Source organism: Leptopilina heterotoma, unplaced genomic scaffold (genome assembly GCF_015476425.1).
Source record: "Leptopilina heterotoma isolate Lh14 unplaced genomic scaffold, ASM1547642v1 Lhet_187, whole genome shotgun sequence".
Lineage (NCBI taxonomy): Eukaryota > Metazoa > Arthropoda > Insecta > Hymenoptera > Figitidae > Leptopilina > Leptopilina heterotoma.
Window position 1 is genome coordinate 1176503 of NW_025110906.1, and position 25539 is coordinate 1202041.

Sequence of the window (25539 nt, forward strand, 5' to 3'; positions counted from 1 at the left end):
AAAAAAAAAAAAAAAAAAAAAAAAAAAAAAAAAAATTTAAATAAAACAAATTTTATTAAACAATAATAAAATAAATAAATAAATACATATAAATATAAGAATAATAATAATCAATACTATAAATAGATAACAAATTTACAATTTAATTACAATTACAATTATTACAATTTAATTACAATTTAATTTTTTTTTTTTTTTTTTTTTATTAAACTTTATTAAATAAGACGATAATATAGTTCTTTTAGTTGTAATTTTTACTTATAAACAAAAAAAATATATAAATAAATAAAAAAAAATTTTATTTAAATAATTTTTAATAAATTTAAATTTTCACTATATTTTGTGAAATTTTAAATAAATATTTCGTCATTAAGATCTCAACTATACGCGCGCGAATGATGTCTCAGTTGGGTTACGCGAGTATAATCAACGATAAAGATACATTTTCGCAAATCTATCGGAAGTTGACAATGCAAACACATTACACATTCTGCAACCACCCTCTATAGGTTACTATTAAATATTAAGCATAATTGTGTTGTATGTATGTCTGCAGTACTAATGAAATAATTTTGTGTTGTGTATACTTGTATATTTTGCAACGTGTGTGTTGTCTCTAATACTAATTAAAAACACCAATAACGTATCTAATAGCTTCTTGTTCTTGCTTTTGTTTTAACGAATTAACTTTTGCACAATTAATGTACTAACATCACTTTTAATATTATATTTTCTGTTCCCATTAATTCAAAATGTAATTTGATACTCATAAGATACATAGATCAGAATAATCGTATTAATAGGACATGGTTATGCATACTCAAATTAAAAACTTGTAAACACTTGCCATCATCCAGGACTCTTCTTTTATGTACCTCGTATGCTATCCAATCCTACTCGATACCCGAAAGTATCGTTTTGTTTTTAGAACGACATTTCTCTAAGAGGGAGGTGTGACGTCCCGAAATGTCAAGACTCACACGTTTTTCTTTTGATAAGTCTCAGGAAGGGGGATGCAGAATGAAACATAATTTGATAATTAATTTGAATGTTTAATTGTGTGCATGTATATGTTCTGTACTTTCTGCTGCCGTTTTTTATTGTTAGTTATTGACTAAACCTTTTAACGTTTTACACTATTCTTCTAAACATAAAATTTAGTAATTTTATTTATTACTTTGGGCCTTCACCAAAACTAATACCTATTTTAACGATTATGAATTCGTATTATTTATTAATATTTATTACACTATCATTGATATTTTAATAGAAACAACTATCCTCTTAACCTGGGTACTCTTTTGCTTGAAGGAATAAAATGCAATAACATTTCCTTGAAATTTCTATATATTATTTTATTATTATCCCTCGGAATTAAGAGAGAGCAAGCAAAAATAAATAAATAACCATAAGGAATCTACAAATCGTCGACAATTGCCAAGACCTTCTTTTTCTCGTTAAATAAACATTCTGTAAGCACTTATGGAATAAGGCTCACTGCAATAAAAAGAGTGAAGTCCCAAAATCTTCTAAAAAGGGTCTCGAACAACGCAAGTTGTAAAACATTATTAGGGCAATCGACATTAAGATTTGGCTAGATCCTATCAAAACAAACTCACTGGCCATTGGCAGTGACGTCACACATTTTGGGTTTTTCCAAAATTGCAAATTCTCCTCTTTTCCTTGGGCATCACCCCTACTCAATCCTTACCCCTACCAAAATTACCCCTACCAAACCTATTTGCAAATTTTCTCGAAAGTGGGAGAATATTCCCTGGTTGCGAGGGTGTTGTCAAAAATCTCAATGAGCAGTTCTCTCTTAGACTTGTTCTAATTACTTTCAATTTTTTTTTTTTTTGAGCTTTAGCTCTAACTGATATCGCGCCTTGAGGTTCAAAGTTCCGAGTCTCGCAAACAAAAATTAGTTGAAACCGCGATTCCGAATAAACGATTAAATTCCTCGGTTAGTTGTCAGTGAAGGTGAAGGTTCAAACATTTAAAAAAACTAAATTTTCATTGAATAAAAGAACGAATTACTTAACTAAACCTCTACAACATTATAATTTTTAATCCGCGTAATAATTGTACAACTCGTCAAACTTATTGTTTTCAAAATTTTCACTTCAGAGTATTAATGTCTGTTTTATATAATTATTTATTCACTAAATAATAAAATCATTTTGCTAGTTTGGTTAAATTCGAAACTACGTATTATGCAGATTATTGATATTGTAAGTAACTAAAAATTACACAGTAAATAACTACATCTATTCATAATAAATTAAAAATCTTCCTAAAATCCCTTTGTTTTACTTTTCTTTCATCTTTTACTAAATCAATAAATTAAGGTGAGTTTTAACTCTTTAAATAAAACAAGTTCCACAATTCCATTCTTTTTACCGCTCGAAAGTTTGGAAATTAAGTTATTTTTTTTATATAATCTAACTTATAAATTATTAGATGTTCGTTCCGTAACAAAAGAAAACTACAAAGCTTCCTCTGCATGGAAGAAAAATAGAAACCTTTTTTTCTCTATTTTTGAACTATACTCGAAAGTTAAAGATCTAATATTCATTCGCCCTTTTAAAAAATTGAGAAGGGGTTAGAAAAAAATTCACTTCCGACTGTTGGAGGGTTGAGTGTCGTATATATGCATTATTATAGGTGGGAGTAGTTATTTTTATCGAAAAAGTGCATCGAACCAACTTCCTGTTCCGAATTTATATTTCTGACAGTGAAAAATGGTGTTTTCCTAAATATAAAGTAGTGTTTACTTTGTGAAGAATTACTCGATGATGGTTTTTCGCTTCATGTATTTTTGGAGTTACTTTTATACACCTACAGTGTTGAATGACTGCGACTCTCGGCTACACACTTCGTTGAGCGAGCTACTTAGTATTTTGCAGAGATTTGTGATTCCAGTTGATGGGACTACATTTGAAAATGGAAACAAGATGTTTTAGATCTCTGACTCATGTTTTTCTCTTCTTTTTTTCAAACTCCCACAAATCTTTCTTGCTAATTTATCATTTGTTATTTGTAAAAATATTCATTTTAGGTGATGGACTTTTTGTACTCAATTTTTTTTTGTTTTTTTTAATTATTAACTATTTTCGCATGATGATAAAAATTGAAGTAAAATAATTGATAATTTAAGTGATTGTATAATTAAATAATTTAAAAAAATTTTATTTTTTTAGGGTTTGTTCTACATCGAAAAAAATAAAATCTCAAAGTGAGAAGAAAATTCCGCTTAACAATTATTTTTACATTTTATTTTCAATTCATCTAGAAAAAAAGAGGAATTTTTTTTTTATATTTGGAAGTTTTCTAACTAACAGATGAATTTTAATTTTTCTTCTTTGATTAAAAATTATTTCTCTCAAATTGAAACAAATTTATACTAGAAAGAAGATTTTTAAGTTGTTTTCTGTTTTTCCGAACGCAGCTTCCAACTGTTTAAAAAGTGACTTTTTCTATTAAAAAGACGTTTAATAGAAAATATAAAAGAGGAAAATCATCTCAATTAGAAAAGAAAAACTTAGTACCCACATATAATAGGAAAAAATGCGGCAAAAGAAGAGGAATCGTCTAAAATTGAAAACAAATTTTTTTCGGTGTATTTTTTAGTCTTTTTTTTAATTTTTTTAATGTTTTCTATTCTTTTAAAGGATTTTTTATTTTTGAGCTTTTTCTAATTTTGAAAGGCTTTTTTTAATTTTTAAGATTTTTCTTGTTTTTTAAAAAAGATGTTTACTATTTTTTCAAATTTTTTTTTAATTTTTAAGCCTTTTCTATTTTATAAGGTTTTTTCAATTTTTTAAAGCTTTCTTTATTTGTTAAGCATTTTTATTCATTAAAGGTTTTTTATTTTTAAAATATTATTTAATTTCTTAAAGATTTCTTCCTTATTAAGGGGTTACGCCACCCTGAAATTTTCAAAAAAATTTATTTTTTTTTTTTGCTTAATTTCAAAGTTTATATTCTAACGAATATTTTGAGATGTCGCCGAAGACAATGTCTCACTAATTACAAAAGTTATGGTCATTAGAAGTCAGCGTGGTGGGGACGCGCCGAGAGCTGCTGGAAGCAGCGACTTTCTATTTTCGAATGGTCTAGGGGGCCCTTTCATGATTTAGGAAGGGTCCTTTTCATTGTATCCCTTCCATTCTTAAATAAAAAAAATTATGGCCCAGGAATTGCTGATTAAATAGTAAATTGAAAAATTTTCAAGTTATAATACACTAAAGTTCATTTTTTTCTTCTTTTGCGTTTTTCTCGAAACCACAATTTTCGAGACGGTGTACACGATAACTCAAAAACTATTCAATCGATTGACTTGAAAATTAATATACATCTTCCTAAATAGATTTTCCACAGAGTGACGTGGGATTTTTTTGATTGAATAATTTGAAAATTTTTTATCCAATTTTTTATACGGTAATTTTAGCCAAAAAAAAATGTCAATTTTTGAAGTGCTTCCATTTGCGTAAAAAATTTTTTTTTTTTAAATGGCTTCGTCACTCTGTTCAAAATTTATCACTTTTTAAGAAAAATATTATTTTACTTGTTTCTGACAAAAATTGAACTGCCAATCATGTACACCATCAAGGAGTGCTCCGGAAAAATTGATCCACGCCAATAGTTATATCTCCGCCATTTTTAATTAAAAAAATTTTTTTTTTAAATATTTATAAAGCTCAATATATGTACTAAAGCATCAATAAATGTAAAGAAGTCCTACCTGAAACAGTTTTATCAAAAAAATTCCTAAAAAACCATCCGATTTTCATGCGTTCAGGGTGGCGTAACCCCTTAATGGTTTTTTCTATTTTTTAAAGGTGTTTTATTATAAAGGTTCTTTTTTTCTTTTGAGGTTTTCAATTTTTGTTAATCTTTTTCTATTTTTAAGGTTTATTTTATTTATTTTAAGCTTTTCTATCTTGAAAGAATTAAAAATTTTTTTTTTAAAGTTTGTGTTATTTTTAAGGTTTTTCTTGTTTTTTTCTTTATTTAAAATTTTTTAAAGGTGTTTTATATTTTTAAAAATATTTTTTTTTAAATTTTTAAACCTTTTCTATTTTTTAAAAGCTTTTTTAATTTTTCAATTTTTTTTTTAATTTTTCAATTTCTTTAAGCTTTCACTATTTGTTAATCTTTTCTATTCATTTAAGGTTTTTTTATTTTTAAGTCATTTTTTAATTTTTTAAAGATTTCTTCTTTTTTTATGGTTTTTAAAATTTTTTAAAGGTTTTTTCTTTTTTTTAAGGTTTTTCTTATTTTTTTAAGCTTTTTTAATTGTATAGGTTTTTCTTATTTTTTATATGGTTTTTAATTTTTTAAGCTTTTTCTATTTATTAAAAGCTTTATTTATTTTTAAGGGTTTCCTATTTTTCAAAAGATTTTTCTTATTTTTTCAAAGTTTCTTTTTATTTTTTTAAGCCTTTTCTATTTTTTTCAGGTTTTTTCAATTTTTTAAAGTTTTTTTTATTTTTTTGTACATTTCTATTTATTAAAGATTTTTCTTATTTTTTCCTTTTTTAAAGGTTTTTTTTCTATTTTTACTTTTTTAATATTTTTTGTATTTTCTGAAGGTTTTAAAGGTTCTTTTTCATTTTCTAACGCTTTTCAAATTCTTAAAGATTTTATTTTATTTTCTAAGGCGTTTTAAAAATATTTTAAAGGTTTTTTTTACATTTTTAAAGTTTTTTTTATTTTTCTCTTCATTTTAAGGTTTTTTCCTATATTTTTAGGATTTTCTTATTTTTTTGAAGCTTTCTTTATTATACAGATTTTTGTTATTTTTTAAGGTTTTTTTTTATTTGTGCTTTTCTATTTATTAAAGATTTTTCTTTCTTTTAAGATTTTTTCCTTTTTTAAAGGTTTTTTCCATTTTTAAAAAAAAATTTTTTGTATTTTCTGAAGGTTTTAAAGGTTTTATTTATTTTCTTACGCTTTTTCTAATTTTTAAAGGTTTCATTTTATTTTCTAAGGCGTTTTAAGAATATTTTAAAGGTTTTTTTTTACTTTTTAAAAGTTTTTTTATTTCTCTCTACTTTTTAAGGTTTTTTCCTATATTTTTAAGGTTTTCCTTGTTTTTCAAAAAGTGTTTTCTATTTTTTCATAGAATAACTATTAATAATAACTATTATTTATAAATTGAGACAAAAAGCGAATCAAAAGTGTTGCCTCGCAACACTTTTGATTCATTTTTTGTCTCAATTTGCTATCCTTAGAAAAATTGTGTTCTGTATCATACTTTTGTTTACAGATTTTTTCGTTTACTTCTTTCGAGACACTAATAGTCGCTATTTCTCTCTCTCTCTCTCACACTCGTTCGACTACATTTACACTTCCGACAGCATCCATGCGTAAGATTCATGCAGTGAGCTATGAATAGAAGTCACATTTACATTCGTGACATTGGCAGTGACAGTAGCAATGCAATGACAAATGTCGTCGAGGCATAATTGTTCACTTTCCACTGTTCGCATGTAGAGCCTATTTCAATTCTCATATAAATATATGAGTGTGTGTATAAAAGATTAGAGAATTTTCTTCATTATCGTCGTCAAAGATCAACTTCATATATTACTCTCATAATATGATAGAGACTCTATATAATAATAAAAGTTATAATGATGGGAAAAAAGGCTGCTTTCTCCCCATCACTTTCCCACGTGATTTCTTTCTCACTTTTATTATATACTGACGATGATTCGCACCCCTGCTATAAACTCGTACTTATGGAAACGCCTACTTCCGATTGGATTTTATATCAAACTCGAGATATGTGTAGGTTGGAAAGTGCATTCAAGTGCATCGATCAACGAGGGAACGATTAGACTCCTATTCAAGATTCACCAGATATTCACTTCCTTGTCGTCGCAGTAAATAATATCAAAGTATAAATTCGATTTTTTCCAACTGTCTTTTTATTGTCAATTTTAATTTAATGGCAAAATTGCATTTTTAATTATGTTTCTATTTTTTCTTCTTCTTTCTTTTTTTGCATTCTTTTTTCTTTTATAACTTATTACAAGATTTAAATTTAAAAAAAAAATTGAAGAAAAGCTTCATATATTGACTTTTTGTATCTAGTTAATTAGCACATAGGATGCTAAAACCCTTTTCTGTTCTAATTTTCCGCTGTTTGAAAAGTTCATTAAAAGAAACAGAATTGAAAGAGAAAAAAGAAGAAGAAAAAGAGATTTTGATCGATGTCGAACTCGCGCATGGTAGGCTATGGAAATTCATAGTTTGAGCCACTCGCCAACGGTACTTCATCGCCTATATGTTAGAACTTAGAACTATCCTCTCATTGGCGGACCTAACTGCAAATAGCGTTGTATTAATATTTATTCTTCGAGAATGCAGTTTCTCGGCAAACAGTTAGTTCGCTCTTCAAGATGACGTCAAGGGGGGAATATACATATAATAGCAAGTCCTGTGGGTGTCTTGACATTTAAAATCGGAGCTCAGTTTACGCAAAAATTTTACAACAAAAAATCATATCTTAATTATAGATTCGCAAGACTATTATGGAACTATATAATTAACTACCAGGACTATAAATTATTTACAGTATTAAGTAAGATCTAAAATGAAATGACTAAATTTTTCGAAAACCAGAAATCCAGTCAATTAATTAACTATATTAATCTCCGTATTCTTTCATTCATTCTGTTCGCAGTTTGAAGTTAGTTTTTGTGTATGCTTTTGTTTTTTTCTTTTCCTCCTTTTTATTTACAAAAAAATATTAAATAAAATTGTTAATTGTTAAAAAATTATTTTAAACTTTTAGAAAATAAAGGAAAAATTTTTATTTAAAAAAATGTTCTGTTACATTTATTTACGAATTTCTTTAATCATTATTTTATATTATAATAATGTTGTTACTGTAAATTCTTCAAAATTATTTTCATCATTTCAATTCAATTATTATTTTCGGGAATTTTTAATTAGTTCTTATAAAAATAATTGAATTCCATAAAAAAATGTTGATATGTGTTTATGAAAATAATTGAATTATTGCGAAGCAATTTGTAAAAAAATGTTGTAAATAATTGAATGCATGTGAAATTTTTATTGCTTATGAAGATAATTAAATGTTTGTGTAGGTACAATTTTATTAGAAAATTTTTTAAGTAATTGAATTCTTTTTGGAAAATTTTATTTAAACAGTAGATACTGAAAATCATGGAAATGAGAAAATTTTTTGAAAATAATTGAAATTTTGACAAGAATTTTATTAAAATTTTTGAAAATAATTGAATTTCTCAGAAGAATTTAATTATTTCTAAAGATAGTGAGTTTGAGTTAATTGGGATTTTGACGATATTTTTTTTTAAATTTTGAACATTATTGAATTTTTTTTTTAAATAATTGAATTTCTGCAATTATTTGTAATTTCTTTAAAATTGAATGTTTCTAGTGTTTTCAACAAAAATTTAAATTAAAAATTTTTAAATTCTCCTTTTTATTTATAAAAAATATTAGGAAATCGATAATTATGCATAATTTTTATATCTCAATAACAATATTGTTTACAAACTCATTTTTTTCTTTTAGTATAAGAAAAACATTAGATATTCCCGTTTCTTAATATTTTTGTAGAAAATTGTCAATTTTCATAGGGATTTTCTTAATTTCAATTGTTTTAATAAAATTCAAAGTTTTTTAAAAATAAAGGAAAAAGATCTTTATAAATTATATTTGTCAATTAGAAAATTTAATTAAAAATGAAACTGAAAATTTTTGAATTATTTTCATATTCTATTATCTAAAATTTAAACTAAAATTCATTTTTAAATCAATTTTTATTAGAAAATTCTACGAGAATTCAATTATTTAAATACAAAAGTAAATTATTTATTGAATACTTTAATGTTTCTTAAAATTTAATTCTTATAAAGAATTTTATTACCAAAATTTTTAAATAATTGAATTGTTTTAATAAATTTTAATAAAATTTTTAAGAATAGTTACATTTTTCAAGGAATTTGATTAAAATTGTATTAAACATAATTGAAATTCTCCGATGAATTCAATTATTTATGAAAATAATTAGATTATTGAGAAAAACTTATTAAAAATTTGTAAATGTTTGAATTCCTGTTAAATTTTATTATTATTTATGAAAAAAATTAAATGTTTGCGTACAGTTTTATTAAAATCGTTTTTAAATAATCGAATTATTTCGGGTATTTTTATTAAAATAGTAAATATTGAAAATCATTGAAATGAGGAAAATTTTTGAAAATAATTGAAATTTCCACAAGAATTTTATTAAAATTTTTGAAAATAATTGTATTTTGAAGCAGAATTTTATTATTTATAAAGACAAATGGAATTTTTACGAGATTTTTTTTTCAATTTTAAACATAATTGAATTTTGTCATAAGAATTTTATAACTTTTGAAAGTAATTTAATTTCTGCAATCATTTCTAACTTCTTCAAAATTCAATTTTTTTAGTGTTTTTAAACTAAAATTCTTCAATTAAGCCATTATTTTTTATAATTAATTAAATATATATTGAGAAATTTAACTAATTTTAGAAGATTTTGAATTATTAAAATTTTTCAAAAATTTAAGTTCCTTAAAATGACAAATTAAATTCATTTAAAAATGAAATTTTATAAAATTTTAAATTGAATCCGTTTGAAATTCACTTATTTATGAAAATTATAAATTCAACTCTTTTAAAATTGAATTAATTTTGAAATATTTAAGTAAAATTATTCCTGAAATAATTTATTTATTTTATAATAGTTGTTCAAGATTTAAGTTATTAAAAAAAAATTTTTTGTCAGAAATTAAAAAAATTGAAGGTTTTATATTAGAATTCGTGGTAATTTACTTTATGATTCAAACAAAAAAGAGACAAAAATTCAGAATTTTCTTATGAATTCTAAAAATTTAATTTTTTTTAAATACTTTTAATAAAAATCCCTGACTTTTCCCTGAATTCCCATTATTTTTATGAAAATAAATTTGAATTAAAAATTTTTACGTTCTATTATTTTTAAAATTGTTAATTTTATTTAAAAGAGGGTGTAAGAAGTTAGCCTCTTTGTGCCTCCACTTACTAAAGTGGATCAAATTATGCCAAAAATTTTCATCAATTTTTGATCCACATTTTTGGTATCATTTCTTTGCAATTTGATACTATTATGTAAACAGAGGCTTAAAATTGTCAACGTAAAAAAATCCCCGAAGGTTAACTATACCAATCCCATTATAACTTCAACTAATTTAACATTTTTCGAAATAATTTATTCCTGCAATCATTTTTCCACGCTGGAATATTCTCAGATTCCATAAACTCTCTTCTTTCGACTCTCATAGTTAAAAGAAATAAAAAGCGAGAACTGATCAATGATCCTGAACGGAACGTTTGGAATTCACCTGGAAATAGTCGATGTGCTCATCTCTTCCTCATCTACTCGATATATCAATGGTCACAAATGGACCAGACGATTTTGCCTCTAATCAAAGACTAATGATCTCCTGACTGTTATCTATTTTGCATTTTTATTCAAAAGAGTTCAAATTGCGGTTTCTTTTTTTCTTTTTTTTTTTTTGAGGAGATTGGCAATATAAGAGATTCTTAGTTACATATTATATAGCGGAACTTTAAGGTATTATACGAAGTTTCCGCATACATAAAACCACAGACTTTAAACCATATTTATGTTGGTTGAGCTTAAAATGCTGCGAGATTCAATGATTATTCTTGTGCGTGAATATATATAAATCCGCGTGTCGTTTTCAAGGCTTCGACTTAAAGATATGTATTGAGAAATATATTGTTTTAGTCATTTTACGCTAAATTCAAAAAAATTTTCTTAATGTTTGCAAAAAAGCGAAACATTCCTGTCAAATTAAAAATATTTGTCTACCAATTTAATTGAAATGATGGAAAAAATTTGCAACCAGTATAGTAGTAGTAGCAATGATTTGCGACTTTTTAGAATTTTTTTTCATTGCACCATATACAAAAAAAAGAAGAAGAAGGGGAAGGATTTGTATGGCCGATGGTGCGTTTGTGTGCAAATAAGTAAAACGAGAAAGAAAGAGGCATTGACCTCTTTGGCAGCTCGTGTTCATGCACACGCCAAAATTCAATAAGCGTTCAAGAGTCCAGTTTACGTTCTTTTTTTTTTATTCCTGCAAGAATAGCATAAAATTTTATTTTTACAAATAATTAACTCTTTGAATATTTCGTCATTTTTTCCTTTTTACTTTTAATCAAGTGCGTGATATTTAATTTACACTGTTCTCATCGCATTCTTTTCCCACATGAATGTGCACTTTTTTACATTGAACATTAAAAAGCAAATTTTTTTTTTTTAAATACCACGTAAACTATTTTTCATTTTTTTTATAAATTATTACCAATTTTTTTGCAAAAATGGAAAACGTTTTAAAACGAAAATATATTCTTGTTGAAAATTGTCGCAGTTTTTTTAAGGATAACAAATTGAGACAAAAAAGGTATCAAAATTGTTGCATCAATGCAACAATTTTGATACCTTTCTTGTCTCAATTTGTTATCCTTAAAAAAAGTGTGAAACTAAAGTTTTGAATTGAATTACGTTTTTTAATTCGCTTTTTCAATTATTTTATTGAATTTTCAGGGTTTATATTTATTTATAAAACTTTTAAACGTAACTTTCATAAAATTCAATTATTTTTGAAATTTTTAAATAATTTATTTCAATTCATTGAATAATTTATAAGTAATAATTGTAAACTTTAAATGATTCAGATGTAGAGAGTTGAAGAAGTAAACGAGAAAAATTTTCATTAACACATTTCAGTTTATCATTCACAGAAAGTTGGAAAAAAGAAATGCAAACACAAAATTTTCAAATGAGAGAGATAAAAAGCAAAATTCTCAAAGTTCCTTTTTTTAGTTGAATATATTGAAAGTAGTTTGATTTCGTATCTAATCTAATCACCTGAATACTGACCTAGGTGAAAAAATACAAATTTCCAGCTCGAAAATAACGCAAAGCAACTTGTCATGGTCGGAGCATGATCCACGTGCACTAAAATATGTATCACTTCCATATAAGAATGTAATAGGCAGTTCATAATTAATTCTCTAAACAGGTTTTCTGGCAAAATCATACGTACAATGTGCAAGTAAAACGCGTTACCAGATATTACAGTTGTCACGGTCGTGTTAAACGTAATTCAATATTTTTCTCCCTTCGAGATCACATGACGAAATCTCTCTCTCTCTCTTTTATTTTTTTAAAACATTTTATACAATCACAATAATTTGTAATGCACTTCATGGCTCTCTTGTTTATTAAAATCCGCACGGTTTCCGATCCAGATCCACGATTTTCTTTTCTTTCATGAATAAAATGTAAATTATCGACAATCAGACGCCTTTCTCGTTGTAATGCTCTTTACGATATTGTGCATAACTATCTTGAAAGTTCACGAGCAGAAAGTTATCGACTTCTCAGGTGGAGGTCGATTGAACGTTTATAAATTTATTGTCTCGAGAAAGACCTGCAGATGTTTTGTGAAACATTCCATTTTTTTTCTCTGTTTCGATGGGGGGAAAAGAAACAAAATGTTTTAGATCTATTTCAATGGAGAAAGTTTGCTTCGATTTAAAATTGGATTTTTTCTGAAAATTGTAAAATGATTAAAGAAATTTTGGTTGAAGTAAATTTCTTGATGAAGTGACAATTAAAGAAACAAAAAAGTGATTAATTAAGGGGGGGGGGAATTATAATCTTAACTGAAATTGGTCAATTTATAGTTTAAAAAAATACTGAGTTATTTGACAGCAGAAAAGAAAGAGCAAAACTGAAATAAAAAATTTAGGTTGATGACACATAAAAATGATACTTTCTTAAACAATTTGACATACATTGATCAAGTGTAGTGTCGTCTTTTCCTCAGTCACGTGGGTTTTTTCTTTTTTTTTCACCCATTGCTAACAAATCGACAATGTGGAAAGTTCATATTGGTATTCGAAAATCAACACTCGTCAACGCTTTCTCGTCTGCATTCTTTTTTAAAAAGCAAAACTTTCGCGAGTCGATTTTTCGTATATATTTTCGAAACAATTCGAAAGTAAATCGAAATTTATACTGTAAATTCATACAATATCAATTTTATTTTGAGTAAAGAAAATTCAGGGTGTCTACCAACCGGAAAATAGTCGCGGGAATTTTATTCCAAACCGGGAATTCATCACTAAATTAAAAAAAGTTTTATTATTTTAATTTGTTTTTAAAAAATCGCTTTTTATTTCAATTTTTATAGATATTTATACTGTTCTCTAAATTTGAATTAGTTAAATATAATTAATTTGATAGTAAAAAATCAGTCACTGATTTAAATATAGTTAGTAAATTAATTAAAAAAAAATTATTGAATTAATAGAAATTTTGTGAAATTCAACTGAAAATAATTAAATTTGTTAAGGGCATTTGAACCATTATGACATCATAATTTTAGAACACATGCTTTGCACAAATTGTGACGTCATAATGGTTCAAATGCCCTTAAAGAATTTCATTAGAAACTTTTTAACAAATCGAATTTTTAAAGTAATTTAATAATTGATAAATAATTGAATTTTATGAAAGTTACGTTTACAAGTTTAAAAAATTTTTTTTTTTTTTTTGGTTACAAAATCTAAAAAAAGATTGATTTTATGGAGTTACAAATAAAAATGTTACAAATGTTACAAATAATAACTCTGTCCCAGAACTAAAATTTTTAAAACATTTTAATTTCAATTCTGTTGAAATTAGTTGAATTTTTTTTATATGTACAATATATTTTATATTATTTCAAAAGCTTAAACGTAAATTCTTGGAAAAAATTCAATTATCTTGATAAATATGAAAATTTTTTCTGGAAATTCAATTATTTTCAGGAATTTTATTCTCTTTGCAAAATTCAATTATTTTCATAAATAACAATATTCATCACAAGAATTCAATTATTTTCAAAAGTGATAAAATTCTTCGCTGAAATTCATTTATTTAAAAAAAAAATTAATAAAATACTTGACAAAATATTTACTATTTTCATAAAATTTACAAAAAGAATTAAATAATTCAAAAAAATTTTGATAAAATTCTACACAAACAATCAATTATTTTTATAAATAATAAAAATTACACAGAAATTTAATTATTTAAAATAGAATTTTAAATATAATTTTTCGAAAAAAATCAATTATTAAGAAAGGTTTTTATATAATTTTATTTTAAATACATTTTAAATAATTTAATTCTTGAGGCAATATCATAAAATTATTACTTATAAATTATTCAATAAATAATTTTACTTAAATATTTCAAAATTAATTGAATTTTCATAAATAATAAAATTTCTTTAAGGAATTCAATTATTGTTTTCATAAAAAATAATTTAAAATTCTAGAAAATAATAATTGAGTTAAAATGATGAAAATAATTAAATACCTACAGTTTTCATAAATAAATTAATTTTAAAATGTTTCATCTGAAATTTTAGAAAATTTTAATTTCGACAAAATTTAATCATAAATAACATTATTTATCACAAGAATTCAATTATTTTCAGAAATTTTAATAAAATTCTTCTGCAAAATTCAATTTTTTTTTCATAAATGAAATTATTTATCACAAGAATTTAATTATTTTCAAAAGTGTTCAAATTCATCGCAGAAATTCAATTATTTTCAATTATTTTTGATAGAATTTTGCAGAAAATTTTTCAAAAAAAGTATTTATTTAAAAAATTTTAATGTAATTTTTCTTAGAATTCAATTATTTTTACAAATATAATAAAACTCATCACAAAATTTCAATTAATTTCTAATACAATTTTAAATAAATTCCTCGAAAAATGCAATTATTTTTAAAAATTTTATTAAAATTTGTCTAATTAATTCAATTGTAAGAAACATTCAATAATTCAATTAATATTTTTTTTTGTATTTAAAAAATTATTGAATTCTCTTACAATTTTCTAATAGAAATTAATTTGCATTTTTCATTCATTCACTTTTTCTGTCCCTCAATCTCTGAAGTTGTCTTTTGTTTATACTTTTGTTTTTTGTTATCTTTAGATAGATTGCACATTATATTATCATTATGTTATAATTATTTTTATTTTATAATTAATTTAAAATTGTAATGACAAATAGAAATCATTAGAATTTTTTTCACTTCTTGTCATTAAAAGACTAAAATTTTGTTAAATATTATGTTTTGTCAAATTGAAATTATGCAGATTTTTATTCTTCACTTCTAAACAAAATTAGAAAATTGTTAAACAACTGTGATTAAGAAATAGAAAATTTATTTATTTTGCATTATTATTGTTTATGAATCACAATTTTTTTAACAAAATTATTATTTTGTTTTAGAAAAAGAAGAAAAATATTTGCACAATTCCTATTTTTAATCTTATTTTTGGAACAGGATTTTCCACAGGAATTAAGACATTAAAAAATTCAAATTCAAACCTTTTTTAAATTAAACAATTTATAAAAGTATTGTTATAAAACATGAAGATATCGATTGCTCCGAGTCAAAGACTCGTACTGATCGATTTCTTCATGTTTTCTAATAATTAAAGATGACCAAGAGATAAAATAATTATTTCTTATTATAAGAATATTGTTTCTGTAACTTCATCAAAATTATTTTCATCATTTTAATTCAATTATTATTTTTAAGAATTTTAAATTAATCTTTATAAAAATAATAATTGAATTCTTTTTGGGAAATTTTATTAAAATAGTAAATATTGAAAATCATTGAAATTAGAAAAAATTTTTGAAAATAATTGAAATTAGGACAAGAATTTTTTTTGACATTTATAAAAATAATTGAACTTTGGAGAAGAATTTTTTTATTTATAAAGATAATTAGGATTTTTACGAGAATTTTTTTCAAATTTGGAACATAGTTGAATTTTATAAGAAGAATTTTATTTTTTTTTTAAATAATTGAATTTTAGCAATTATTTGTAATTGGTTAACCATTTATATTAAATTTATATATTTGGAAATTGAAATAATACTGTCTTATCAGTGTATTTATAAGGTATTATGGTAAACGTTTCCACAATAAATATATTTATAACAATTTCCAAAGAAAAGTAATTTTTCTAACATTTCTTTATGAGACTCGAATAATTGAAAAATAAGAAAGAAAGAAATATAGGTATATAAAAGAAAAACCTTCGAACAGTAAAAGAATAATTTGTATAGTAGTAAATAAAAAATAAATTACTCGCATACCAAATATCAAATATGAAAAAAAAACAAATGTAAAAAAGAAATGTTAAAATATAATAAATGAAGCGAAGAATATAAATTCGTATAATAGAGACCGCAATAACACGTCTCTCAAGTGAAACAATTTCTTGTGTAAGAGCATTTACAGAAATGTCTATAAGTAAACTCGTAATAGTAGTCTTGTGGTGTGGAGTAACACTCTGATTTTTTTGTTGCACGAGAATTAGGATTTCGCCTTTACGGAACACGGCTGATTTCTAATTAGTCTTGGAAGGCAGAATGTCCCCGATTTTCCACGTGTTCGCAATGTAAAAAGAAATTGTTACTCATTCCATACTTTATATATATATACTATATATAAAGAGTATTCACAAAGTAATAGTTTCCTGACTTCCCGGGGTTCCCTCGCGGAAATCAGGGTTTCTAGGCCCAGAGTAAACTCTCCCCTGATGGATATCCCTAGTAGAAATTTGTCGTGGCATGACTAGATTTATTCAAGTTACTGTACAGTTTTAGTCATGGAAGTTTAATCTAGCTTAACTGGCGAATTACTAGACAGCTACTGCATAACACTGTTAAAGAAAATATAAAGTTGAACTTGATTATTACTGCATAGAAGTCCTGTACAGTTATTTTCATGGCACTGTCGAGGCGTTCCGAGAAATGATGTTCCAAAGTTTGTCGTGGCGTTAGCGCTACCGCCAGTTTCAGTAACTAAACAGTTGTGTATTGACATTTTCGAAATATTTTCTATAAAATAAATCTTTTGGTTTTACAGTTTATAGTTTTTATAATTTTAATTTTGTTCTTTTATTTTACTGTTGACAACTAAATAACAAATTTTTTAAATTATTTAATATTAAAATTTTGATTTAATAATAAAAATTTCTTTTCAATCAAAATTTATTTTTAATGACAATTCCTTTAGAAAAAAAAAATTTTTTTAAAATTCGCTTCAATTAATTGAGTTAATTAAAATAACTAATTTTTTAAATTCAGAAGACAATTTCTTTTCAAGATTATATACTCTTATTATATGTATAAATATTAATTTAACAAACCTGTTACATACAAAAAGTTAGAATTGGTCCAATAAAGTGAGGTTATGTTTTACATTGATGAATTGACGTTGACATATGTATAGCTCTCCGATCTGAATAACAGAACTGTCTATAATTAATGACAGTAGACAGTAACAATTTATTACTAATTCCTTACGGAAAAAATAGACATAATTCTAGTTACACCCGCGAATTATTTCTTTCAGTGTATACTCTGATGTATTTATGGAAAATGTCTACACAACACTGTTCAGTTGCTGGACTGACGGTAGCGCTAACGCCACGACAAACTTTGAAACATAATTTCACGGAACGCCTAGACAGTACCATGAGAATAACTGGACAGACAGAACTTCTATACAGTAATAATCAATAAGTTCAACTTTAGAGTGTTATGCAGTAGCTGTCCAGTAATTCGCCAGTTGAGCTAGAAAAGATGAAAAAGGGAACTGCTTTACCTGCCGGTAGAATATGGTTCTTATTTTTCCGGAATCGTCCATCGACTAGAACGGCCGTGATGCGTAAAGCGTGCGTTTAGGTATTTCGTCCCAGTGTGACCCGAGTTCGCTCCCCGAAACCGCTAGATATTTTTCGTTTGAACTGAATTAATTCTTCATATTAGGGTTTACTTATAAGTTTGTAGTGTGATAAAATAATAATATTTATTTCAGTGTTGTGCTTAATTAAAGGAAAAAGTGAATGTTGTTTAATGTAAAAAAATGACATGTGTTCAAGAATCAGTAATTTTTATATTTTTTTTTAATTATGTAGTTATTTAAAAATAATTTTACAGATAATTTATTATAAATCATTTATTATACGGAACAATAGATACACCAACAGTAAAAATATAGTTTCGTAAAATTTTAATTTATTTAATTTGTTGACAAAAAAATTTAACGTTATATTTTCAAATTTGTACGTGTTTAATACGTAACGTCAATATAAAGAAAGTTTTGACATTTCCAAGTGAATTATTTTGTATAGTTTTTCTACAGGACTGATGATCAGAAACTGTAAAATTTGACTGGACAATAACTTGAAGAAATTAGCGTGACATCACTTTATAGTTTTTAGCCAGTTTAACTGTAAAGTGCCTCGAAATTTTCCAGTGGAACTGTCCAGTGCCCTTAAAGATACTATGACAAATTTCTACTAGGGATAGTCGTTTTCTTTTGATCGCATAGGGATATTCTCGTGAGATTTACTCTTTGCAAGTTTTACTGGACCTGGTTTCCTTTTTTCTCCTTGACCTGGGACACCTTGTCTTGTTCTGGGACAACCTAACGAGTCACAATTGCAAAATTAATGCAGTTCTACTTCTATAGATGGGCTGTGATCACTACGGAATGTTATCAACTCGTTTTTCTCCTCCCCCACCCCTCGATGGCATCTTCAATCGAGAAAATTTCTATTCTAAATACTCCTCCCACTCTTCTTTTTTGTGTGTAAATTCATCTCATCGCAGAGAAAAAGAAAGTAGTGTTTATTTTCAAACCTAAAAATAATTTTTTACTTTGAACAAAAATATTTTTCTTTTAGCAAATTTAAATTTTGTACTCTTTGAAATATAGGTAAAAGGTGAATTATTTTCTAAAAATAAATAAGAAGACAGAAAATAATTACATACTTAGTTTTTCTAAGAATGTCAAATTGAGACAAATAAATGTATCAAAATTCTTGCGAAATGTTATAATTATTTTTATTTTTTTTTCACTTCTTTTCATTAAAAGACTAAAATTTTGTTAAACATTATGTTTTGTCAAAATAAAATTATGCAAATTTTTGTTCTTTACTTCTAAACAAAATTAGAAAATTGTTAAACAACTGTGATTAAGAAATAGAAAATTTATTTATTTTGCATTATTTTTCTTTATGAATCACAATTTTTTTAACAAAATTATTATTTTGTTTTAGAAAAAGAAGAAAAATATTTGCACAATTTCTATTTTTAATCTTATTTTTGAAACAGGATTTTCCACAGGAATTAAGACATTCAAAAATTTAAAATTCAAACCTTTTTTAAATTAAACAACTTATAAAAGTAATAAAATCTTTATTTTATATTATATAAAAATATTGTTACTGCAACTTTATCAAAATTATTTTCATCATTTTAATTCAATTATTATTTTCTAGAATTTTAAATTATTTTTTATGAAAATAATAATTGAATTCCTTAAAGAAATTTTATTATTTATGAAGATAATTAAATGTTTGCATACAATTTAATAAAAATTTTTTTAAATAAATGAATTCTTTTTAAAAAATTTTATTAAAATAGTAGATATTAAAAATCACTGAATTGCAAAAAGTTTTTAAAAATAGTTAAATTTTACAAAAAATTTTATTAAAATTTTTGACAATAATTGAATGTCTGTGTGGTATTATGTTCAATTTTTTTGAAAATAATTGAATTCTGAAAAAGCATTTTATTATTTATGAAAATAATTGAATTTTTGAGAACGATTTTATTAGAATTTTTAAAAATAATTGAATTTACAAGAAGAAATTTAATACTTTTAAAAATAATTGAATTGTTGTGATAAATATTGTTATTTTAGAAAATAATTAAATTTTGCAAAGAATTGTACTAAAATGCCTCAAAATAATTGAATTTTCGGCAATAATTTTGTTATTTATCGACATCATTAAATTCTCTTGAAGAATTATTTATGTAAATAATTGAATTCTTGGAAAGAATTTTATTAAAACTTTAAAAAATAATTGAATTCCTAAAAATAATTTTATTATTTATGAAAATAATTGAATTATTGAGAAAAATTTTATTAAAATGTTTAAAAGAATCGAATTTTTGCGAAAAATTTAGTTATTTTGGAAAATAATTGAATTCTTTATAAGAATTTTATAAACATTGTTTTAAATAATTAATTTTTTCGAAATACAATAAATAATTATGAAAATTTTATTTTAAATTAATGAATTCTTGCGGAAAACTTTATTTATGAAAATAATTGTATTTTACAACGAATTTTATTAAAATGCCTCAAAATAATTAAATTTTCGGGAATAATTTTGCTATTTATGTAAACAATTGAATTCTTTCGAAGAGTTATTTATGTAAATAATAATGTAAATAACTGAATTATTTTTTAAAATACATCCTATAATATTTCTATACTGAGCAAAATTTCTTTTTAATTCAAAAATAAGTAGCCAACCAAGAAAATATTTCTGAATTAAACATATTTTATAATTGAATTAAACGCAATTTTTATTGAATGAAACTTTATTATGTATTGAATCAAAATTATTATCCTTATAATGAAATATTTAATACAAAAGTAAATAATTTATTGAATTATTGGATTTTTTTTAAAAACTGTATTACTTCGACGAATTTTAATAAAGTTTTTAAGAAAAATTGAATCTTTAAAGGAATTTATTAAAAATTGTATTATAAAAATAATTGAAATACTGCGACAAGTTTTATTATATTTATAAAAATAATAAATTCTTAAAAAGAATTTTATTTGTGAAAATAATTGAATCCCTGAGAAGAATTTCATTATTCATGGAAATAATAGAACTATTGCGAAGAATTTTATTAAAATTTCTAAAATTATTGAATTCGAATGGAAAATTTAATTATTTGGGAAAATAATGTAATTCTAACGAAAAATTATATAAAATATTTTTTAAATAATTGATTTTATTAGAAAAATTTTATGCAAATTAGGTATTATATTTTTAATAATTGAATTCCTGGGAAATTTTTATTATTTATAAAAACAATTGATTGTTTGGGTAGACTTTTATCAAACATTTTTTAAATAATTGAATTCGTTTGGAAAATTTTATTTAAATAGAAAACAATAAAAATCATGAAAAATTTTTGAAAATAATTTAAATTTTTACCATTAATTTTATTAAAATTTTTGAAAATAATCAAATATAGTTTATTTAAGTCAAATAATTTTTTATGTGCAATATTCCAACAATGAATTCTAATAAAAATAAATAAATTCTAATAAATAATAATTATTTAAAAATTTTTAACATTTAAACACACGTATGAAATTTATTTTAATCCTATTTTATTTCTTCTGTTCCAGGTATGATTATATAATCTCTCGCAAAACCGACTTGTTTGACTCTATACGATAAATATCATTCTTTTTCGGTAAGAAAGTCATTTTACTAAATGAAAGTTTAATAAGTGAATGAAATAAACGTTTCTATGAAAGGAAACGACAAGAATATGAATTTGAGTAACGAATGAAATAATGCCATATTATCTATATACACATGAAAATGTTTCGCTGTAATTATCCGTTATTAAAATAATTCAACGTATTATGCATTATACAATATATTAGTGCATGTACAATTATACTTATACGTTTTTCCTAACAACAATAATATACAATAAATTAGGTAAAATTCCAAAATGAAAGGTTAATTTGTATAATATATATGGAAAAATCGAACTTTCTATATTGCTCTGTCTTAAAGGGGGGCAAAGACGAAAAAAAAGATTTGTTTTCTGTGTGCAGGTGTAATAATAAAGTACATACATTTATGACTGGAGCAAAAACCAGTTCTCAAGAAGCATGTTTTCATAATTAGTCACTTTTAAATAACTGCTCTCTTATACTTCCAGTCCTTATGAATTATTATTCTTTCCATTTTAATTTTATTTCACTTACATCTTTTCTGCGACTTCTGTATAATTTTTTTACTTCTCTAAGTTTAATTTAATTGAAGCTATTAATTAATTGGGTATTTTTTAGTGTCAATTGACTTTAGAAATTAATTAAATTTACTTATTTAAAAATTAATTTAATTATTATTAATTAATTATTAAGAAAAAACATTAATTTGCTATTAATTAATTAGGTATTTTCAGTGTCAATTGACTTTAGAAATTAATTAAAATTTACTTTAAAAATTAATTTAATTTACCCATTTATTTCATAATTGAATAAAAATTAAAGTAAGAAAAAAAGTATTTAAAATTTCAAACTATAAATTAAAACTTTAAAAAATAGAAAAAATGGAGAAAATAAAAGAATAAGAAAAAATAAAATAATGAGAAAAATAAAAATTCTCCCGAAAAATAGCCAAATACAAGAGCAAGACAAGCAAAAATACAAGAGTAAGAATTAATATCCAATGAAATAAGAATAGTTTTCCAGTAATTAAAATGATCGAGGACACATTGAAACAATTTTTTTTTAATCCTCTAGATGGAATTTAACCTACATCTCCTTCTGTATAACTTCCTTAAGGACCATTAACTTTGACTTTCCATTCTTGTTTGCCTCGTTTCTCGATTCGCGATATGCTTTACGATCTCGATCGAGCCATTATAAATCAAAATAGAAAATTCATTGATCTATTTGCATATTTACCTATTATGTCTGCCAAGCATGTTAAAATTAATCTACAAAGTAAACTCGCGTTCAAGTTTAATTTGCAAATCTCTCTTCTTCACTGTAATCAAAACTCCTCTTTGTAAGCAACTTACTTAATGATCCCTAACATTCTCTGCGATAACTTTTTTTCCTTTAAAATAATCGCTAATTTTTTTTTATACTCTTAATTTTTGAAAATTTATTTCAAAATTAGTTATTAAAATATATATAAAAAAAAAAATTTCTTTGATTTAACCAACTTTTCTTTTATTTGATAAATCTTTAACAAATTTTCTTTAAATCCAAGAAATTTATCATTGATATATTATAGAGTCAAAAAATTCTTTAATTCAAAAAGGACAATTTTTTTAAAGCAAATAAATTGTTCTTAATTCAAATATATATATATATTTTTTTGAATCAAATACATTTTTTTTAATTCAATAAATTTTCTTTGAACCCAAGAAATTTGTTTTATTAATCAAAGAAATTTTATCATTAGTATATCAAACAATTCTTTAATTTAAAATGGAAAACTTCTTTGAAACAAGTAAATTGTTTTTGAACCAAATAATTTTTTATGAATCCAAGAAATTTTCATTGAACGCAAGAATTTTTTTTAAATCGAAAAAATTATATCATTCATTTAGGGCAAAAGAAATAGACTTTTAATTGAAATAGTCAAATTTATTTGAAACAAATAAATTGTTTTTAAATCGAATAAATTTTCCTCCAAAAAAATTGTTTTCAAGAATTTTTTTAAAACAAAGAAATTTTATCATTAATATAGGGTCAAAGAAATAATTCTTTAATTTAAAAAAAGGAAACTTTCTTTGAAACAAATATATTGTCTTTGAATCAAATAAACTTTTCCTGAATCGAAGAAAAATTTATCATTGATATATTATAGAGTCAAAAAAATCTTTAATTCGAAAAGGACAATTTTTTTAAAGCAAATAAATTGTTGTGAATTCAAATACATATTTTTTAATCAAATAACATTTTTTGAATCTAATAAATTTTCTTTGAATCCAAGAAAATTGTTTTATTAATCAAAGAAATTTTGTTATCAGTATATCAAACAATTCTTTAATTTAAAATTGAAAACTTCTTTGAAACAAATTCTTTAAAAAAAAATTGTTTTTGAATCAAATAATTTTTTTTTAATCCAAGAAATTTTCATTGAACCCAAGAATTTTTTTTAAATCCAAAAAATTGTATCATTCATTTAGGATAAAAGAAACAGACCTCTTTAATTAAAATAGAAAAATTTCTCTGAAACAAATAAATTCTTTTTGAATCAAAATAAATTTTTCTGGGAAAAAAAATGTTTTTTGAATCCAAAAAAGAATTGAAGGTTTTGTATTAGAATTCCTGGTAATTTTATGAGACAAGCAAACAATAAGATTTCTTATTTTTTTCCTTCTTCTTTCATTCATCCGTAAATGACCTCTCAATTAATAATTCATTCAATAAATACAACAATTTGCTCCTTATTTATGATTTCTCTCGCATAAAAAGAATGCAGTAAACATAATTCCTATACCATAAATGAATCGAATAAACTCGAAGGAATTTCTTCCTTTCTTTTTCTCTCATTTCCCGTTTTTTTTCTCCATCTTTTAATCGAATAAGGGAAGATGCTCGCTCATGTAAACAATAATTATTACCCGTCTATAATGGACCGGGATAATTAAAAGGATATCACGTGAAAGACGAGTAAAGAGCAACTTTTTTTCTGTTCAAAAACAAAAAAAAAAAAAAAAAATGAAAAAAAGAAGAAGAAAAGGGATTTCTATATAAAGACGAATAAACAGAACAAGAGGCTGATGTACTTCTAAGTCAATTCTGAGTTGCCAAGAGAACCAACCGCTTTCTAAAGAAGAGACTCGGACATTCTTGGCTCTCGAAGCAAGTCCATCGAGCATGAAGGAACACGCGCCATGCGAAATAAAAGTGCTTGAAAAAACCGGATGTGCAATGTTAAAGACATTCGGAAGATGGTCTGCGAATCTCGTTCATTTTATAAATGACAATTCGATTCTAAAAAGAGATAGAGTGAAAGAGAGAGAAAGAGAGAGGGGAGGGGGAGAGAAAAAAAGACTAGTGAAAGGAATTTCACTTTGTAAGCCTGCTCATTAGCACCACACATACACTGTTTGCCCAACGTGTTAAAATGTTTCAATCACTGAACACTGTAACGATATGAATCTCTCAAGGAAAAAAAATCACTCCTAATACAGAGCCAATTTGCCATAAATGATATTTCTTATTATATCATGCTCTGGCAGCGCATCGACTTTGACAATATTGCCAACAAGATAGTTATTAATATTTTTCTCCCGCAAATATATTAATATAGGAGAAAACACAAATCTATTTGTCTTTCTCATTTTCTTTTTTTGTAGTAGAAAAAAGTAACTACCACACTGTAAAGAGAAAGACAAATTGAGGATGAATTTTATACGACTTTCAAAAAAAGTGTTATGCAAAAGAGTAAATAGAAATTTACATAATATTCCGAATAAGAAAAATAGAATAACAGAAAAAAATTAACCAAAAGCTTAGAAAATATTTTTTGTTCAAATAAAGAAATCATTTGCTTTGACTTGCTTCTTCGACTGAAAATTAATTTTCCTTTGATTGTCGAAGAAAATTGATTTGATCAAGAATATTAAAAAAATGTATTGGATTCGAAAACAATTTTTGAATTAATTTTGAAATATTTAAGTAAAATTAGATTTCAAGAATGAATACAATAACTTTAGAAAACAACAATTTTTCAGGATTTCGATCAAAATTCCCTGACATTTCCAGGTTTTTTCAAG

General features: G+C 24.1%; 1 protein-coding gene across 3 annotated transcripts in view; it reads left to right on the forward strand.

The window, feature by feature from the left end:
- Positions 1-25539, forward strand: part of LOC122500505 — a 129177-nt gene that overhangs the window by 42829 nt on the left and 60809 nt on the right. The window contains exon 3 of one of the 3 annotated variants that reach the window (XM_043609464.1): positions 21410-21477. The exons of the other annotated variants lie outside the window; for them this stretch is intronic. The gene's annotated coding sequence lies outside the window, so the exon portion shown is untranslated. The remainder of the gene's footprint in view (positions 1-21409; positions 21478-25539) is intronic. 3 annotated transcript variants of the gene reach the window in all.